Source organism: Triticum dicoccoides, chromosome 2A (genome assembly GCF_002162155.2).
Source record: "Triticum dicoccoides isolate Atlit2015 ecotype Zavitan chromosome 2A, WEW_v2.0, whole genome shotgun sequence".
Lineage (NCBI taxonomy): Eukaryota > Viridiplantae > Streptophyta > Magnoliopsida > Poales > Poaceae > Triticum > Triticum dicoccoides.
The window spans coordinates 434,789,035-434,808,599 of NC_041382.1; positions in this window are offsets into that span (position 1 = coordinate 434,789,035).

The window sequence follows — 19,565 nt, forward strand, 5'->3', positions numbered from 1 at the left end:
GCTTTGGTTCATATGAATAAGCTGTCATGTCTTTTGGCCTCGTCAACGCTCCTCCGACTTTCTCTCGCATGATGAACTTCATCTTCAATGCCTACACCAGTGACTTCATTTTGGTCTATCTCGACGACATTCTGGTCTTTTCGAAGAACAAGGAAGATCATGCCAAGCACTTGCGTTTGGTACTCGATAAGCTCAGGGAACACAAGTTCTACGCCAAGTTCTCCAAGTGCGAATTTTGGCTCGATGAGGTTCTTTATCTTGGTCATATCATCTCTGCCAAGGGCATTGCGGTGAATCCTGAGAAGGTGTCTGCAATTGTGAATTGGGAACCACCTCAGAACGTGAAGCAACTCCGTAGCTTCCTCGGTCTCGCAAGCTACTGTCGAAGATTCGTTGAAAACTTTTCTAAGATCGCGAAGCCTCTCTCAAATCTTCTCCAGAAGCACGTCAAGTACGTTTGGTCTCCGGAGTGTGACATTGATTTCAACACTTTGAAAGAGAAATTGGTCACTGCTCCAGTTCTGACTCCTCCTGATGAATCCAAACTGTACGAGGTCTTTTGCGATGCCTCTCTCCAAGGTCTCGGTGTAGTGTTGATGCAAGAGAAGAAAGTTGTGGCTTATACCTCTCGCCAGTTGAAGCCCAACGAGAAGAACTACCCCACTCATGACCTCGAGTTGGCGGCAGTTGTGCATGCTCTTTTGACTTGGAGACATCTCTTATTGGGAAGAAAAGTGGACATCTTCACTGACCACAAGAGTCTCAAGTACATCTTCACTCAGCCTAATCTCAACCTCAGGCAGACTCGATGGGTCGAAATGATTCAAGAGTATAATCCGAGTATCGAGTATACTCCAGGCAAGGCCAATGTGATTGCTGACGCATTGAGCAGGAAGGCTTATTGCAACAGTCTGATTCTCAAGCCTTATCAACCCGAGCTTTGTGAAGCTTTCCGCAAACTTAATCTGCAAGTTGTTCCTCAAGGTTTCCTCGCCAACCTTCAAGTCTCTCCGACCTTGGAAGACCAGATTCGCCAAGCCCAGCTTCTTGATGCTATGGTGAAAAAGGTGAAGATTGGGATTGCCAAGAGTCAACCCAAGTACAAGTGCTACCGCCTTGATGACAAGGATACTCTCTTCTTCGAGGATCATATTATTGTACCCAAAGGTGACCTTCGTAAAGTGATCATGAACGAGGCTCACAATTCTCTCCTCTCCATCCACCCTGGGAGCACGAAGATGTATCAGGACCTCAAACAGGCTTATTGGTGGACTCGAATGAAGCGCGAGATTGCTCAGTTTGTGAATGAATGTGATGTCTGCAGAAGAGTGAAGGCAGAACACCAAAGGCCAGCGGGTCTCCTCCAACCTCTTGCCATTCCAGAATGGAAGTTTGACCACATTGAGATGGACTTCGTGACTGGGTTTCCAAAGTCCAAACGTGGCAATGATGCTATATTCATTGTCATCGACAAACTCACTAAAGTGGCTCATTTTCTGCCTATCAAAGAGTCTATCACTGCAGCTCAATTGGCAGAACTCTATACCTCTCGAATTGTCTCTCTGCACGATATTCCACAAGTGATCTCTTCACACCGTGGCAGCATCTTTACCTCCAAGTTTTGGGATTCTTTTCAGAAGGCCATGGGCACCAACATCCGCTTCAGTACAACTTTCCATCCTCAAACTAGCGGTCAAGTCGAGTGTGTCAATCAGATTCTTGAAGATATGCTCAGGGCTTATGTGATCTCCTTCGGCATGAACTGGGAGGATTGTCTTCCATATGCTGAATTCTCCTACAACAACAGTTTTCAAGCAAGTTCGGGCAAGGCCCCATTTGAAATTCTGTATGGCAGGAAGTGCCGTACCCCTCTCAACTGGTCTGAAACCGGTGAACGCCAAATTCTGGGAAATGACTTAATCACAGAGACAGAGGAAATGTGCAAAGTCATTCAAGATAACCTCAAAGCAGCCCAATCCCGCCAGAAGAGCTACTATGATAGTAAGCACCGTGATTTGGCTTTCGAGATCGGAGATCATGTTTACCTCCGCGTCTCTCCAATGAAAGGTACTCGTCGGTTCAGTATCAAAGGGAAGCTTGCCCCTAGATACGTGGGACCTTTCAAGATCGTCAACAAGAGAGGCGATCTCGCCTATCAACTCGAGATTCCTTCAAACTTTGCAAATGTGCGTGACATGTTCCATGTCTTTCATCTCCGAAAGTGCTTCAAGACTCCTGACCACACTGTTAACTTCGAGGACATTGAGCTCCAAGAAGATCTCTCTTATTGTGAGCACCCCGTTGCTATTCTTGAAGAGACTGAACGCAAGACTCGCAACAAGTCAATCAAATTCCTCAAAGTCAAGTGGTCACACCATTCCGACCGTGAAGCCACCTGGGAACGCGAGGATCACCTCTGTTCTCAGTACCCGGCGTTCTTTCAGTCCTAGATCTCGGGATGAGATCCTTTCGTAGTGGTGGAGTGTTGTAACACCCCGGATGTGATTTTCCCAATATGTACTCCAACTCTTGTTGTTTCCGGCGTTAAGTTATTTTATTTTCTCGGGTTCAGGTTTTTGTCTCTGTGTGTTGTTGTCGTTGTCATGCATCTCATATCATGTCATCATGTGCATTGCATTTGCATACGTGTTCATCTCATGCATCCGAGCATTTTCCCCGTTGTCCGTTTTGCATTCCGGCGCTTCGTTCTCCTCCGGTGGTCATCTCTACCTTTCTTTCGTGTGTGGGGATTAAACATTTCCAGATTGGACCGAGACTTTCCAAGCGGCCTTGGTTTACTACCGGTAGACCGTCTGTCAAGTTTCGTACCATTTGGACTTCGTTTGATACTCCAACGGTTAACCGAGGGACCGAAAATGCCTCGTGTGTGTTGCAGCCCAACACCCCTCCAATTTGGCCCAAAACCCACCAAAACCCTCTCCATCATCTAGAGCGTTCGATCACGATTGCGTGGCCGAAAACCGCACCTCATTTGGACACTCCTAGCTCCCTCTACCTCTATATATAGACCCCCTCATCCAAATCTCGGATCCCCTCCTTCAAACCCTAAAAAAAACATCTCCGCCGCCGCCGGACACGTCCAGACGGCGCCGGACGCGTCCGCCGCCTCCGTCGACCAACCCGGTGCCGCCACGTGGCCGGGCGCGCCCACATCGCCGCCTCCCGCCCCGCCGGCCCACATCGCCGCCGCCTCGCGCCACCTGAGAGCCTGCAAGCTGCCCTCATCCTCCCCGTGCGCCGCCCGCGCCTGCTCGACCCAGCCACCGCACCACCGCCGCCAGCGAGCGCCGCCACCAGGGCGCTCCGTCCCCGGTGCTCCTCCCTTCAGCCTGCGCCAGCGAGCGCCGCCATCGCCACCGCCGCCCCGACCGTCTTCCTCCTCCTCCGGCGCCGTCCAAGTTCCTCTCCGGCGAGCTCCAAGATCTCGGCGAACCTCGAAGTCCGTGCGACCAAATCTGGATCCGGATCTCGGATTGATTGACTTTTTTGCCCGAAACCCTAATTTTTTGGTATTGTTCATCGCATCGTAACTTTGCACCTGTAACTCCGCTTTGGGCATCTAGCATATCAAAATGTTCGCCTCAGAGAGCACATCATTTTATCTCATTGCATCATTTTCACTTGAGTTCATCTTGATGCCCGAAATGCTGTTAGAAGAATGCTATTTGAGATAATTGTCAGATCTGCTGCTCCAATTAGATATTTGTCATTTTTGCCATGATTATTGTGTGCATGATATGCTCCTGAGCTCTTAATGAGTTTTGTTATATGTTTTGCCATCTATCCAGGGGTGCAATCCATGTATTTTTGTGATGTGTGTGGTGACTAACACAAGCTTGAAAAGTGGGGCATTCGTTAATGCTGATTTCAGGGACTTAGCATTTCCACTAAGTCCTTGACCTGTTTATCTCAATGTGCCATATGTTCATGTTGTTTTCTAGTGATCCGTGCCTCTTTTGAGGATGATCAGTAAGGATGTTTTGTTAATCTTGAGTGCTCTATCCATCCATGTCTTTGGGAGAGCACCCTAGCTTGAGTCAGTCGAGCTCTACTTTTGTCATTTCGTGAATCTGGGCAGATTGTCTACTTGTTAGCGACTTTGCCGAGGATGTTGTAGTTGATCCGTGCATGCTACGTTATTGTTCTTGTCATGTCTAGCTTGTATAATGTGTATTCTTGATGGGTGTATGCTTAGATTGTCATGACTTGCTCTGTAGTGAGTGCATCGAGCTCGTAAACATGCCTACTTGATATCTGTTTTTGCATGTTCCAGTTTTTCACTAAGTCTGAGAACTGCTTATGCTTTTGCCATGTTCACATGCTTGCAAATGTATTTTCTGACCCCTTTTGGCTCAAGGTCACTAAGGGACTTTTGTTAAGCTCTTTGAGTAGCTCCATGCCATGCTTTACTTTGCCATGTTTAGTTCCTGTAGAATATAGCTTTCATGCTTCAAAGTGTGCTACCTGATTTGAAATTCCAGACAAGTGTTAATTTCACTAAGTCTGAAATCTGTTTACCAAATGCATTTTTGCCATGCTTGCTTGAACCTGTTAATGGATGAATTGGCCGTAGCTCAGTGTTCATCTTTTGTTAATCATCATGAATGGATCCCTGCCATGTATTTTGTGGTCATGTTTGAGTGCTGTAGCATGTTCATCTTTTTGCATTTAGATGGCTACGTGCTGTATATCGCAGCCCGGTGCCATATTTGAATTGCTTGCCATTTCCAAACCGTGACTCCGATTCCGGCGTTCTTTATATCGTTTTCAAGCGATTTCATCTCACCTTTCCAATGGCACACTTGGATTTCCAAGTTGAGGCCTGGTTCATTCATTCCTTGTCAAATCTTGCATATGCATCGCATATCGCATCCCGCATAATATACCATCTTTGCATCATATTGTTTGAGCTTTCCACGTGGTTGATTGTGTCCTTGCTGCTTGTTTGTCTTGTTTGGGTAGAGACGGGAGACGATTTCGCTAACGAGGAGCCCGTTGAGTTTGCTTTCGAGGATCCAGTCAACTCTGACAACTGTGCAGGCAAGATGATCATACCCTCGAAATCACTACTATCTTTGCTTTGCTAGATGCTTGCTCTTTTGCTATGCCTATGCTATGATGCCTACCACTTGCTTATCATGCCTCCTAAATTGCCATGTCAAACCTCTAACCCACCATGTCCTAGCAAACCGTTGATTGGCTATGTTACCGCTTTGCTCAACCCCTCTTATAGCGTTGCTAGTTGCAGGTGAAGATTGGAGACCGTTCCTTTTTGGAACATTATTTACTTGTTGGGATATCATTATATTATCTTGTTATCTTAATGCATCTATATACTTGGTAAAGGGTGGAAGGCTCGGCCTCTCGCCTAGTGTTTTGTTCCACTCTTGCCGCCCTAGTTTCCATCATATCGGTGTTATGTCCCCGGATTTTTTGCGTTCCTTACGCGGTTGGGTTATAATGGGAACCCATTGATAGTTCGCCTTGAATAAAGCTTTTCCAGCAATGCCCAACCTTGGTTTTACCATTTGCCACCTAACCTCTTTTTCCCTTGGGTTTCCGGAGCCCGAGGGTCATCTTATTTAACCCCCCCTGGGCCAGTGCTCCTCTGAGTGTTGGTCCAAACTAGAGTCCTGTGCAGCACCCCCTCGGGGAAACTCAAGGTTTGGTTTTAGTTGTATGGAGAGCTCATCTGTGCAGTCCAATGGGAAGCTAAAGATCATCAAAGCTGACATTTGGGCTGTCAAACCATTCATCAATGAATGTGTTGATGATTTCAACATCAAAGAGAGGAAGGTCATTGAAGATTTCTGCCTTTTGCTTGCTCTTGATCAACTGCTCAAGAGCGTCATCGCCAAGATCGTCGTCGCTGGACAGATCAATGGCATCATTGCGCAGAACAGCAGCAGCGGTCAGTGCTTGGCTGGTGGGTTGCAAGGGCATCTTCACTTTGGAGGGCTTGGAGATGCGTGACAGATCTTCAGACTGCACACTGTGTTCAGGAGGTGCAGTGGCCAGAGGCTTCGCCCGTGAGACCTTTGGTGCTGGGGAAGGCTTTGAAGCTGTAGGTTTCTTCAGCTTCTTTGGCTTCGGTGGTGTAGGCGCTTTGTCAGAATCAGCGTCGTCTGCAGGTTCATCCACGGCTGTCCGTTGAACCATAATATGAGTGATGAGACCTTCTAGGTTGTAGAAGGGCCCAACAAGATTGGGTTCAGCTTCGCGTGTGCCATCAGCACGAGGAGCAGAGGGGCCTGGATTGAAGTCTAATCCCCACGACTTCTTGTTTTCTTTTGCTGAATTCTTGGCAAACTGGAAGTTGCGCTTGAATAGATTATCATCACGGCACCATAGTAATGAAGATGGGTCTGCATCTGCAGGCTATGGTCCACGGACCATGCAAGGATAGAAGCCTTGTTCAATGGCTTCGGCTCTGGACCTGGGTTGAAGGTTTTTGTACAAGATGTCTCCCCAAGGTCACTTGATGGCATTCTTCTCAGCATATTCCTGGGTCACGAACCTGTACTTGAACCATTGCTCGGCCCAGTATCTTCGAATCCATTGGATTCGTGTCTTGCGCTGACCATAGCTTTCTTCGGCGTCAGTTTTGTATAGTTCATAAAGATCTTCGGGCAGGTCCATTGATGTACCCCCATGGCGCTGTCTGCCGCCCTTTCTTGCAGATTTCTCTTTTGCCATGAAGTTCATACTGAAAGGCTTCAACACTGCCCAAGTCTTCCGTCTACTGGTTAGACAGGAATTGGCTTCAGGAGAATTTATATGATGTTGTAAGAATTCTGCAAATGAATGCAGACTATGAGAACCAATGGATTCTCCCACGGACATGTACCTGTGACAACATTAAGGTGCGAGGGAAGGGGAAGAGGTCATATGCATTCTCAGAAGATTCTGAAGATAAATTAGTTTAGAAGACATTGACCTCATAGTGCGAAGACATTCACTCATAGATAGAAAGTTGGTTCCAGATTTGTACGAATCCACGAATAAGTACAAGTGAGGAATCTAACTACTTTGTGAAGCATAAGTGAACATACTAAGCATATTATGAGATGCAGTATGAAATAGATTCAACTTGTGTGAATAGAAACTGCTTGTGGTAGAAAATGATGAATCTATAGGATCAAAGGGGTCGTAAAAAGGAGGTTTTATTTACCACACGAAGAACTGCTAGATGGAGTGGGAGAGGAGGCCGAGCAGTTCGATCTTCCGTGCCCTAACTTGGCGACGGAGGACACCTACGGCGACAGCGGAGAAGACGATGTCCGCGGCCGTCATGAAGACGGCATCGGTGAGGTCGCGGTAGCTAAGCGCTTCGTCGCCGGCGTCGTCGAGGGATAGCGGTGGCGCTAGGGTTTGTGCGAGAGTGGAATAAAGGATAATGATTGTGGTGAGGCGTGTATTTATAGGGATAGGGATGACACAGTGTTATTCCACAGGTGCCCCTGGCAATTCACATCTGAAGGACACATGGCTATCATGCAACACATCGGAGGTTGTTCCACGTTCCCACGCACGCCTGGATTGTCGGGTGGTCATTCCCACTTCTCCGGGTTTCAGGTTGAAGGATTTAGCATTGAAAACAGATTAATGTTTGTCTCCGTGTCTTCTGCTGACAAGGACGCAGAGAAGACAGTTTGACAGTGTCAATTGAGTGCATATGATTTGGATAGATAGACTTAAGATAGAAGCATAGAGGGGTTAGGGTCCGATCACATTCACTTAGGTCAAAAGATTCAACGTGAAGACATAGCTATAAGTGAATGATGTAGAGGACAGAAACCAAATTGAAGATAAACATGAGGCCATGTTAACATTGAAGACAAACAGAAAGCGAAGATTTTGCAAATGTAATGCCATGAGAAAAACACTTGAAAGGGAAGAATTTTGGTGGTGGCATTACCCACCGTATAGGAAATATTAGACCTAGACATGGCGCACAATTATCGTGGCGCTCCGAAGTCAAATTCCATGTTAATGTATTCACACTTAGAATGTAAGTCTTCATTGATTGAAGACATACGTTACTTGGTGTGTTGCACATCTAAGTCATCAATATGCATAAGTGTTAGGATGTGTGCCTGATCACAGGACATTTGAGGATTCCAAGATATTTAGCTCACACCGTAACTTGCAAAACCTTTTCTCATCCAAGGGCTTTGTGAAGATATCTGCCAGTTGCTCTTCAGTGTTGACGTGTATGATATCAATATCTTCCTTCATGACATGATCTCTGAGAAAGTGATGACGAATTTCAATGCGCTTTGTCTTCGAGTGCTGAACTGGGTTGTTAGCAATCTTGATGGCGCTTTTGTTGTCGCAGTAGAGTGGCACTTGCTTCAGATGAATGCCATAGTATTTGAGTGTTTGCTTCATCCATAGAAGCTGAGCGCAGCAAGATCCAGTAACAATGTATTCAGATTCAGCAGTGGAGAGAGATACATAGTTCTGCTTCTTTGAAGACCAACATACAAGTGATCGTCCCAGAAAGTGACATGTGCCTGATGTAGACTTGCGATCCACTTTGTCACCAGCATAATCAGCATCCGAGAATCCAACTAGATCAAACTCTGAGCCCTTTGGATACCATAATTCTAGTGTTGGGGTGTGAGCCAAATATCGAAGAATTCACTTCACAGCTAAGTGATGCGATTCCTTTGGTGCCGCTTGGAATCGGGCACACATGCAAACACTAAGCATGATATCTAGCCTAGATGCACATATATAAAGCAAAGAACCAATCATGGAGTGGTATACCTTTTGATCGAACTCTTTACCATTGTCATCGGGACCCAGATGGTGTTTAGCTGGCATTTGTGTCGTGTAGCCTTTGCAGTCTTGCATCCCAAACTTCTTCAGGCAATCTTTGAGGTATTTCTCTTGAGATATGAAGATGCCGTTGTGTTGTTCTCGTATTAGAAGACCAAGGAAGAACTTCAGCTCACCCATCATGTTCATCTGATATTGCTCTTGCATCATATATCCAAACTCATCACTGTATTTCTGGTTAGTGCAGCCGAAGATAATGTCATCCACATATATTTGGCACACAAACAGTTCACCATCATATGTATTCATGAAGAGAGTAGGATCCAGGGAACCAGGTTTGAACCCTTTGCTCTTTAGGAAGTCTTTGAGTGTGTCATACCAAGCCCAAGGGGCTTGTTTGAGGCCATACAGTGCCTTGTTGAGCTTGTACACCATGTCAGGATGTTTTGGATCTTCAAAGCCAGGCGGTTGTGCAACATACACTTCTTCTTCAATCTTGCCATTGAGAAAAGCGCTCTTCACATCCATTTGATACAGAAGAATGTTATGATGATTTGCATAGGCCAGCAGTATGCGTATAGCTTCAAGCCTAGCCACAGGAGCAAATGTTTCATCGAAGTAAAAACCTTCAACTTGAGTATATCCTTGAGCAACGAGACGAGCTTTGTTTCTGACAACTTGACCATGCTCATCTTGCTTGTTGCGATATATCCATTTAGTGCCTATTATATTGTGCTTATGAGGATCAGAACACTTAACTAGTTTCCATACATTATTCAGCTCAAACTGTTGAAGCTCTTCTTGCATAGCTTGAATCCATTCAGGTTCCATGAAGGCTTCATCAACTTTCTTGGGTTCAGATATTGAGACGGATGCGAAGTGCCCACAGAAATTTGCTAGCTGTGTTGCCCTTGAATGAGTGAGTGGACCTGGTGTGTTGATGCTATCAATTATTCTCTCAATCTGTACTTCATTTGCAACACGATGATGAATAGGACAAAGATTTTGCTCTTGCTGATCATTGTCATCGTTAGAAGGATTGTCTTCAGGCTAAGCATTGTCTTCAGGTTGATCAGGTGCAGAGATGATAAGTTCCTCTTGAGGCTGAGCTTCAGATGGTATGATTTCTCCAGTTCCCATAAGTTTGATTGATTCACTGGATGGAACTTCATCTAGCACATTTGGCAGGTGCTCTCTTTGCGAGCCGTTAGTCTCATCGAACCGCACATCCACAGTTTGAACCACTTTATAGTGAAAGAGGTTGAAGACTCTGTAGGAGTGCGAATCCTTTCCATATCCAAGCATAAAACCTTCATGTGATTTCGGTGCAAATTTTGAAGTGTGATGTGGATCCTTGATCCAGCACTTGGCACCAAATACTCTGAAGTAACTGACATTTGGCTTCTTGCCAGTAAGGAGATCATAGGATGTCTTGTTCAGAAGCTTGTGAAGATAAACACGGTTGATGATATGGCATGCAGTATCAATGGCTTCAGTCCAGAACTTTCTTGGAGTCTTGTATTCATCGAGCATCGTCCGAGCCATCTCAATAAGTGTTTTGTTCTTGCGTTCCACGACGCCATTCTACTGCGGCGTGTATGGGTCTGAGAATTCTTGTGTGATGCCCAAAGTATCAAGATAAGTGTCTAGGCCAGTGTTCTTGAATTCAGTGCCATTGTCACTTCTGATGTGCTTGATCTTGACGCCATAGTTGTTCATGGCTCGATTGGCGAAGCGTCTGAAGACATCCCGCACTTCAGTCTTGTAGAGGATTATATGCACCCAAGTATATCTTGAATAATCATCAACAATGACAAAGCCATAGAGACAAGCAGTAGTAGTAAGAGTTGAGTAATGAGTGGGACCGAAAAGGTCCATGTGGAGCAGTTCGAAGGGTTGATTCATTGTCATGATCGTCATTGAGGGATGCTTGGCCCTCGTCATCTTTTCTGCTTCACAGGCACCGCATAAGTGATCCTTCTTGAACTTGACGCCCTCGATGCCTATGACATGCTTCTTCCTTGCAAGAGTGTGCAGGTTCCTCATGCCAGCATGCCCTAGCCTCCGATGCCAGAGCCAGCATTCAGAAGATTTTTCTAGAAGACATACGACAATTTGTGGTCCTGCTGAGAAATCTACCATGTACAAATCATCTTTCTGATACCCTTCAAAGACTAGAGACTTGTCAGATTCCATTAGAACAAGGCAACGCTATTTTCCAAATATCACAATCATGTTTAATCGCAAAGCATTGAGACAGACATTAAGTTGAAACCATGGGATTCAACAAGCATCACTTTATCCATGTGTTGATCCCTTGAGATTGCAACTGTACCTAGACCCAATACCTTGCTTTTACCAGTGTCAGCAAATGTGATGTGACTTTTGTCAGATGGACGTAAAGTTGAGTCCATGAGAAGACTTCGCTTGCAAGTCATGTGATTAGTACACCCACTATCAATAATCCATTCTGAAGCATCTGGTGTCGTACCCTATAGTGCAGTTAGGGGGATAGGCTTCACGAAGAGAATTGTGAAGCATAAACATTTGACGATCAAGTGGATTATGAAAGATTAGATCGAGGTTAGGACTGATAGGGCAAGTAGCAAGCGACTCAGGAACACAATACATAATAAGACCATTTGGGCATTTAATCTTGCGTCCTACAAGATGTTTAAGGTCCCCAGCAATAGCTTCAGACGCATTTGATTTTTGGCTGGAGACCCTTCCCTGCAAAAGAGATTAAGCTTTCTTAGCCACCCACATCTTCAAGGGTGGCTTCGAAGCAATGAGTCTAAGTGCAGCATCTGAGAACTTTGGCTTTGGAGCCCTAGAAAAAAGTCTTGCTGGTGGACAATAGTACTCATAAGAATAAGCAGAGTAGTTCTTGGTCTTATGAACATGGCGGTTTGATGAAACACGCTCATATTCATAGGCCTGAGTATGGCTTCCCTGCAAAACATTTTCATTAGTGCGACTCAGGTGAGTCCTTTGTCTGTATGAAGCCTTTGGACCATATGAAGCCTGTGGTCTGGGGTTTGTCTTCTTCACTTGTGGTGTCATGACGACATTCACAGGAAGATTCTCCAGCAACCTTTTCGGCACCTAGACTTTCTTCATAGGTGGCCCATTCATGCAGTTAGTACCAATATACCTGGCAAACACTTCACCATTCTCATTCTTAAAAAGTTTATAGTTTGCATCAAAGGATTCATCAATAACAATGGGATTAGCACAATTGAAGGCTGACAGGGTGGATGGATCCACTGAGGGTTCCTTTGCAGCAACCCATGTGGTTTTGGGGTACTGCTCAGGTTTCCAGTAAGAGCCATCAGCATTCATTTTCCTGTCAAACCCAAGACCCTCTTTCCTAGGGTTTCGGTTCAGGATCTTCCTTTTGAGAACATCACATAGTGTCTGATGCCCTTTGGGACTTTTGTACATCACTGTTTCAAGCAATGTCTTCAACCTTGCATTTTCATCAGCAATAGCAGTGGTATCCTCAGCAGAGGGGTTAGTTACCACATCAACAGTTGAAGATATTGCAATAGTAGCAGCAGTAGAACACCCAGCAACAGAAGTAGCGTTGTCACGCTCAATGCATTTAAGACATGGTGGTTCAAATCCTTCCTGAGCGGAACTGATCTGTTTGGCGCGAAGTGACTCGTTTTCCTTTTGAAGATCTTCATGAGCCGCTCTCAATTTCTCAAGATCTTGCTTCCTTTGAAGATAAGCATAGGAAAGCTTTTCATGAGTTGTTGAGAGCGTTTCATGACGACTTTCAAGTTCCTCATACTTAACATGAAGATTTTTTATGTCTTCAATTAAGGACTGAGATCGAGTCATTTCAGCGTCTAATAGGTCATCGCTTTTGTCTAATAGTTTTTGAATATGTTCCATAGCTTTCTGTTGTTCACTTGCAATTTTAGAAAGTGTTTTGTAGTTGGGTTTGGAACCACAATCAGAGTCATCTTCACTGGATGTTTGATAGTGAGTAGTGTGTGTGTTTACCTTGGCACCGCGTGCCATGAAGCAGTAGGTGGGAGCGTTGTAGTCCTTGTCATTTGCATCAGTGTCGGTAATGAAGTCATTGTCTTCAGTGCTGAAGATGGACTTGGCAACATATGCTGTAGCCAGACTTGCAACGCCAAAATCGGACTCCACCTCCGCCTCCTCAGAAGCGGACTCCTCCTTTGAATCCATTTCCTTGCCAACAGACGCACGAGCCTTGCCAGATGTGCTCTTCTTGTGTGATGAAGACTTTGAGGAAGACTTGGAAGAAGACTTTGAGTATTTCTTCTTCTTCTTGTCGTCAGAATCATACTCCTTGCTCTTGTTCTTCTTCTTGTTCTCATTGTCCCACTGCGGACACTCAGAGATGTAGTGGCCAGGTTTCTTGCACTTGTGGCATGTTCTCTTCTTGTAGTCATGAGCAGAAGCTTCATCATTCCTTGAGCTTGATTTGAAGACTTTCTGAAGCCTTTCTTCTTGGTGAATTTTTGGAACTTCTTCACAAGCATAGAAAGCTCCTTTCCAATGTCTTCAGGATCATCAGAACTGCTGTCAGATTCTTCCTCAGATGAGGAGACAACTTTTGCCTTCAAGGCACGAGTTCACCCATAGTTGGGACCGTAGATGTCTCTTTTCTCAGAAAGCTGAAACTCATGTGTGTTGAGCCTTTCAAGTATGTCATACGGATCGACTGTCTTGAAGTCAGGACGTTCTTGAATCATCAGTGCTAGGGTGTCAAACGAGCTGTCAAGTGATCTCAGAAGTGTCTTGACGACTTCATGCTTGGTTATCTCAGTAGCACCGAGGGCTTGAAGCTCATTTGTGATGTCAGTGAGTCGATCAAACGTGAGTTGGACATTCTCATTGTAATTTCTCTTGAAGCGGTTGAAGAGGTTGCGAAGGACACTGATTCTCTGATCTCTCTGGGCTGAGACGCCTTCGTTGACCTTGGAGAGCCAGTCCCAGACTAGCTTGGATGTTTCCAAAGCACTCACACGGCCATACTGTCCTTTGGTCAGATGACCACAGATGATGTTCTTAGCAGTGGAGTCCAGTTGAACGAACTTCTTGACATCAGCAGCGGTGACACCTTCACCAGCCTTGGGAACGCCATTCTTGACGACATACCATAGGTTGACATCAATGGCTTCAAGATGCATGCACATCTTATTCTTCCAGTAGGGATATTCAGTTCCATCAAAGACTGGGCACGCAACGGAGACTTTGATTATCCCTGCAGTCGACATAGCTAAAACTCCAGGTGGTTAAACCGAATCACACAGAACAAGGGAGTACCTCGCTCTGATACCAATTGAAAGTGCTAGTGATCGACTAGAGGGGCGGGGGGTGAATAGGCGATTTTTATGAAAGTCTTCAAAGCATGGAAGTTTCAAAGACAAACGATAGAAATAAACCTATTACCATGCAGCGGAAGGTAGACTACAGTAAGCAAGCCATAGTCAAGTATTCAATGAAGTGAAAGCACAACGACTAATAGCAGCTAGGCAGTATTGATCAGGTAGGAAGATAGTGTGAAGCCAATCAGAACAAGCGGTCACTCAGTGAAGACAAAAGATAATGCAATCATACAATGACTTCACTTGGGCCAACAGTAAGTAAAGGAATGGGAAGGATGAAACCAGTGACTCGTTGAAGACAATGATTTGTTGGACCAGTTCCAGTTGCTGTGACAACTGTACGTCTGGTTAGGGAGGCTGAGATTCAACTCAGAAGACCGTGTCTTCACCTTATTCCCCTTGAGCTAAGGACACCCAGTCCTCGCCCAATCATTCTGGTAAGTCTTCAAGGTAGACTTCCAAACCTTCACAGACTTCGTTCCTCGGCGATCCACAATGACTCTTGGATGCTCAGAACACGACGCCTAACCGGCTGGAGGATTCACAGTCCTCAAGTGTAATAAGTCTTCAGATCACACAGACAGGAAGACTTAAGTGATGCCTAACACTCTTTGGATCTGGGTGTTTAGGGCTTTATCCTCGCAAGAAATTCTCTCTCAAAGGCTTCGAGGTGGGTTGCTCTCAAACGACAAAAGCCGTATTCTAACTCCGAGCAGCCAATCGTTTATGGTTGTAGGGGGTGGGCTATTTATAGCCACTAGGCAACCCAACCTGATTTGTCTGAAATGACCCTGGGTCACTAAGGAACTGACACGTGTTCCAACAGTCAGATTTCAAACACACACGACAACTTTACTTGGGCTACAGGCAAAGCTGACTTATCCAACTTTGAATAAGATTTGCTCTCATAGTCTTCACTCGAAGACATATGATTTTGGTTAAGCATCACTTTAGTCATTCTGACTGGTTCTCTTGGACCCCACTTAACAGTACGGTGGTTCCTATGACTCAACAAAGAAGAAAAAGAACGACGAAACTGCTAAGTCTTCGCGCTCCATAGTCTTCATGCGATGTATTCTCTTGTCATAGTCTTCAATGTGAATGTATTCACATACCACCTTTGACTTCAATGTCTTCATGCATTTTTAGGGGTCATCTCTGGTAGGAAAACCGAATCAATGAGGGACTTCTACCTGTGTTATCCTGCAATTCTTACAAACACATTAGTCCCTAAACCAGGTTTGTCGTCAATACTCCAAACCAACTAGGGGTGGCACTAGATGCACTTACACAACTCCATCTCCACAGGCGTCGCCAGCGTTTCGCAGGCTTCGCGAAGGACTAAGGCCACAAGTCACATTGTCAAGTGTTCCAGAAGGAGAAGAGCTCCATCCGTTTCACACGAAGTCTTTCCTGAAGCCTCTCCTACTGCGAACATCCCTGAATCTGAAGCCAAAACGGCTGAAGGTATTCTGGCCGCATCAGCCGATTACCAAGAAGAAGACCCAAGAGATGAAGAAAGAGTTGCTACACCCCCGTCCAACCCTGAAGTTGTTCTCGAGGAGAACGTGTCCGACCCTCCAGCTCCTGAAGTGGAGGTTACCAATACTGAAGCCAATGACGTTGTCATGGCTGAAGCTAATGTGGCGCCTGAAGCTAATGTGGTGCCAGATGTCACTGCACCTGAAGCTAATGTTGCACCTGATGCAAATCTACAGCTTGAAGCCAATGCCTTTGCTCCTGTACCACCTCCCAGGCCACACACCATCGAGCAAGCATATGATCGTGGTCAGCTTGTGACCGTCCGCTGGCCAATTCTGGTTCCTCCGCCTACTCCCGGACCTCAATTTGACTATCATGTGGAGCATAGGCCTCAGGTCCAGAAGCCAAAGCCAAGGCTACCACGGTTTCCAGGTACTGCAATGTCATCAGGATCATTTAATCTAAATGGATTCAAGGCACACAACACATTCTTCGACAGTGACAAGAACCCCTACACAAGGCCAAGAATCTCCTCGGATCGATTCTGGAGTTATCAGGAACGCAACTGCTATTCATGCATCTTATACAATCAGGGGCACATTTTCCCTCATATGCATCTAGACTGCGAAGCCATTGCTGGATTGCCTTGCCTTGAAGAAGCTCTTGACTGCTTCCGTGATGCGGGTCTGCTCAACGTGACTGCCAAGGAACACTAGAATGAAGAACTTCTGCTTCAATTCTATGCTACCCTCCACATTCGTGGATACAACAGGGATCCGAAGACTTGGATCCTTGAGTGGATGACGGGAGATGTCCATCATGAAGCTAAAGCCCAAGACATCATTGAGCTTATAGCCCTGCCCACTCCTGGCGAATATTATGAACCAGGTTGTCAGCAACACCAGAATGCTTTGGAGAGCATTTTCCAGAAGCCTGAGCCTAACATGAGCCAAATGCTGAGCATGATGAAGCCTCTGCCACGCGACGCTGAATACCCAACCGAATTCTTTGTTGAAGACCTAGAGTATCTACCCCGCACCATTTACCATATCATCAGAAAAACTCTGGCCTGTCAAAGGACATTCATCTGCAGCGAAGCTTGAAGGAGCAATGAAGACTTTGGTTTTCTATATCTTCAATGGCATCAACTTCAATGCTCAAGACTTCTTCATCAGGCAGCTGGCTGCATCTGGCTCCGACACCTTTGGTCTGAAGTTCTATGCTCCATGGGTAATGCGCCTTATCAAGCTTCACTCTGCTTTCAACTATCAGCTGTCTGCGTGCAATCATATCATGTTCTTGCCAGAGGTTGATCTGTTTGTTGAAGCCATTTACCCAGAGCCTGCAAAGGAGCTAGTTTATCTTCACACTGTTGACCGTCAAAGCTTCACCCAGCTCATTGAAGGAGTTCAGGCCGTCTCTCGTGTTTATCCCTTGGTTGGCAACACACGTGCCCCTCGCACCCAAACTGAGGCCACTGCGAGCACCATTGCCCAAAGGCCTCGGAAGTGATCTCGTGTTCTCAATGACCGAGAGCTTCTCGTCGCTCTACATCAGAAACAGGATAAGCATCATGACTGGCTTAAGCGTCAGATGCAAAGCCTCTTGGTGGACGTCAATCGCATTCACAATCTTGCCACCGAGAATGCCTTTGTTACACATGAAACATGTCAAAGGTCCTGGAAGAGTTTGACATTACTCACTGCTGAAGTAGATCTTCAAGACGATGGCTTCACAGAAAGATTCAAGTTTGACTCAACTCCTCCAAGGAATGGTCACTTGCGTCAGACTCCCTCACTTGAAGACTCTAACTATTCTTCCTTAGCTGCGATGGTGAATGCCAGAGTCATAGATGATCAAGATGATGCCACTTCACCACCTCCAACTTCAGCTCGTGTCAACACTGCACCAAGTTCTTCTGCACCACCGGACCTCAACGACGACCCTGCTGCTTCGCCTACTCCTCATGAGAACGAGTAGAAGCTCTATGTCTTCAAACCTTTTTGATCATTACTGACAAAAGGGGGAGAAGCATATGAGTTGATAGTCTTCAAGCGGATCCATATGGGTGGTTGCTTTACTTTTGCTACATTTGCCAAGTGCTTACAACTCTCGCTTTTGAAACATTTGGTTCGTTTTGAGTTGTAACACTTAAACTTGTTGGTCGTCTGCTACCTTTTCGACACTCTGTGATGCGATGATAAATTCCACATATGCGACGATAAATTCCGCACGAAGTCATTTTGCAGACGTCCATTTTTCATTATGCATGTCATTATCTTTGTTATATCTGTTCATGCATGATAAATTGTCTTCATAAGTAGACAGGAGCTCCGCAAGTACAACTGCCATGTGCATTTGCATTCAAAAGCAAAATACTTATATGCACATCTTCAGGGGGAGCCTTCCTGCTACTTACGAATACAATGTCTAAATCCTTTACAATTTCACATACTTTTATCCCCATTGAAAACTTCAACCAGTTTGTCATCAATCACAAAAAAGGGGGAGATTGTAAGTGCATCTAGTGCCACCCCTAGTTGGTTTTGGAGTATTGACGACAAACCTGGTTGAGGGACTAATGTGTTTGTGAGAATTGCAGGATAACACAGGTAGTAGTCCCTCAATGATTCGGTTTTCCTACCAGAGATGACCCCTAAAAATGTATGAAGATATTGAAGACAAAGGTGGTATGTGAAGATATTCACATTGAAGACTATGACAAGAGAAGAAATTGAGTGAAGACTATGGAGCGCGAAGACTTAGTTGTTTTGTTGTTTCCTTTTCTTCTTTGTTGAGTCATAGAAACCACCATACTGTTAAGTGGGGTCCCAGTGAACCAGTCAGAATGACTGAAGTGATGCTTAACCAAAATCCTATGTCTTCGAGCGAAGACAATGAGATCAAATCTTATCCAGAGCTGGATAAGTTAGCTTTGCTTGTAGCCCAAGTAAAGTTGCCGTGTGTGTTTGAAATCTAACCGTTGGAACACGTTTCAGTTCCTTAGTGACCCAGGGTCATTTCGGACAAATCAGGTCGGGTTGCCTAGTGGCTATAAATAGCCCACCCCCTATATCATAAATTGGTTGGCTGCTCAGAGTTAGTGCATGGCTTTTGTCGTTTTAGAGCAACCCACCTCGAAGCCTTTGAGAGAGAAATCCTTGCGAGGACAAAGCCCTAAACACCCAGAGCCAAAGAGTGTTAGGCATCACTGAAGTCTTCCTGTCTGTGTGATCTGAAGACTTATTACACTTGAGGACTGTGAATCCTCCAGCCGGTTAGGCGTCGCGTTCTGAGCATCCAAGAGTCATTATGGATCGCCGGTGAACGAAGTCTATGAAGGTCTGGAAGTCTACCTTGAAGACTTACTAGAGTGATTGGGCGAGGACTGGGTGTCTTTAACTCAAGGGGAATAAGGTGAAGACGCGGTCTTCTGAGTTAAATCTCAGCCTCCCTAACCAGGCGTAGAGTTGTCACAACAATTGGAACTAGTCCAACAAATCATTGTCTTCAACGAGCCACTGGTTCTATGCTTCACATCTCTTTATTTGCAGTTGATCCTTGTGAATTCATTGCCTGTTTGCATTATCTTTTTGTCTTCAATGTGTGACTGCTTGTTCTGATTGGCTTCATACTATCTTCCATCCTGATCCATACTGCCTAGCTGCTATTAGTCTTTGTGCTTTCACTTCATTGAATACTTGACTATGGCTTGCCTAGTGTAGTCTATCTTCTGCTGCATGGTAATAGGTTTATTTCTATTGTTTGTCTTTGAAACTTCCATGTTTTGAAGACTTTCATAAAAATTGCCTATTCACCCCCTCTAGTCGATCACTAGCACTTTCATCACGGGTGTGAGATTGCTGAGTCCTCGTGACTCACAGATACTTCCAAACAGTTGCAGGTGCC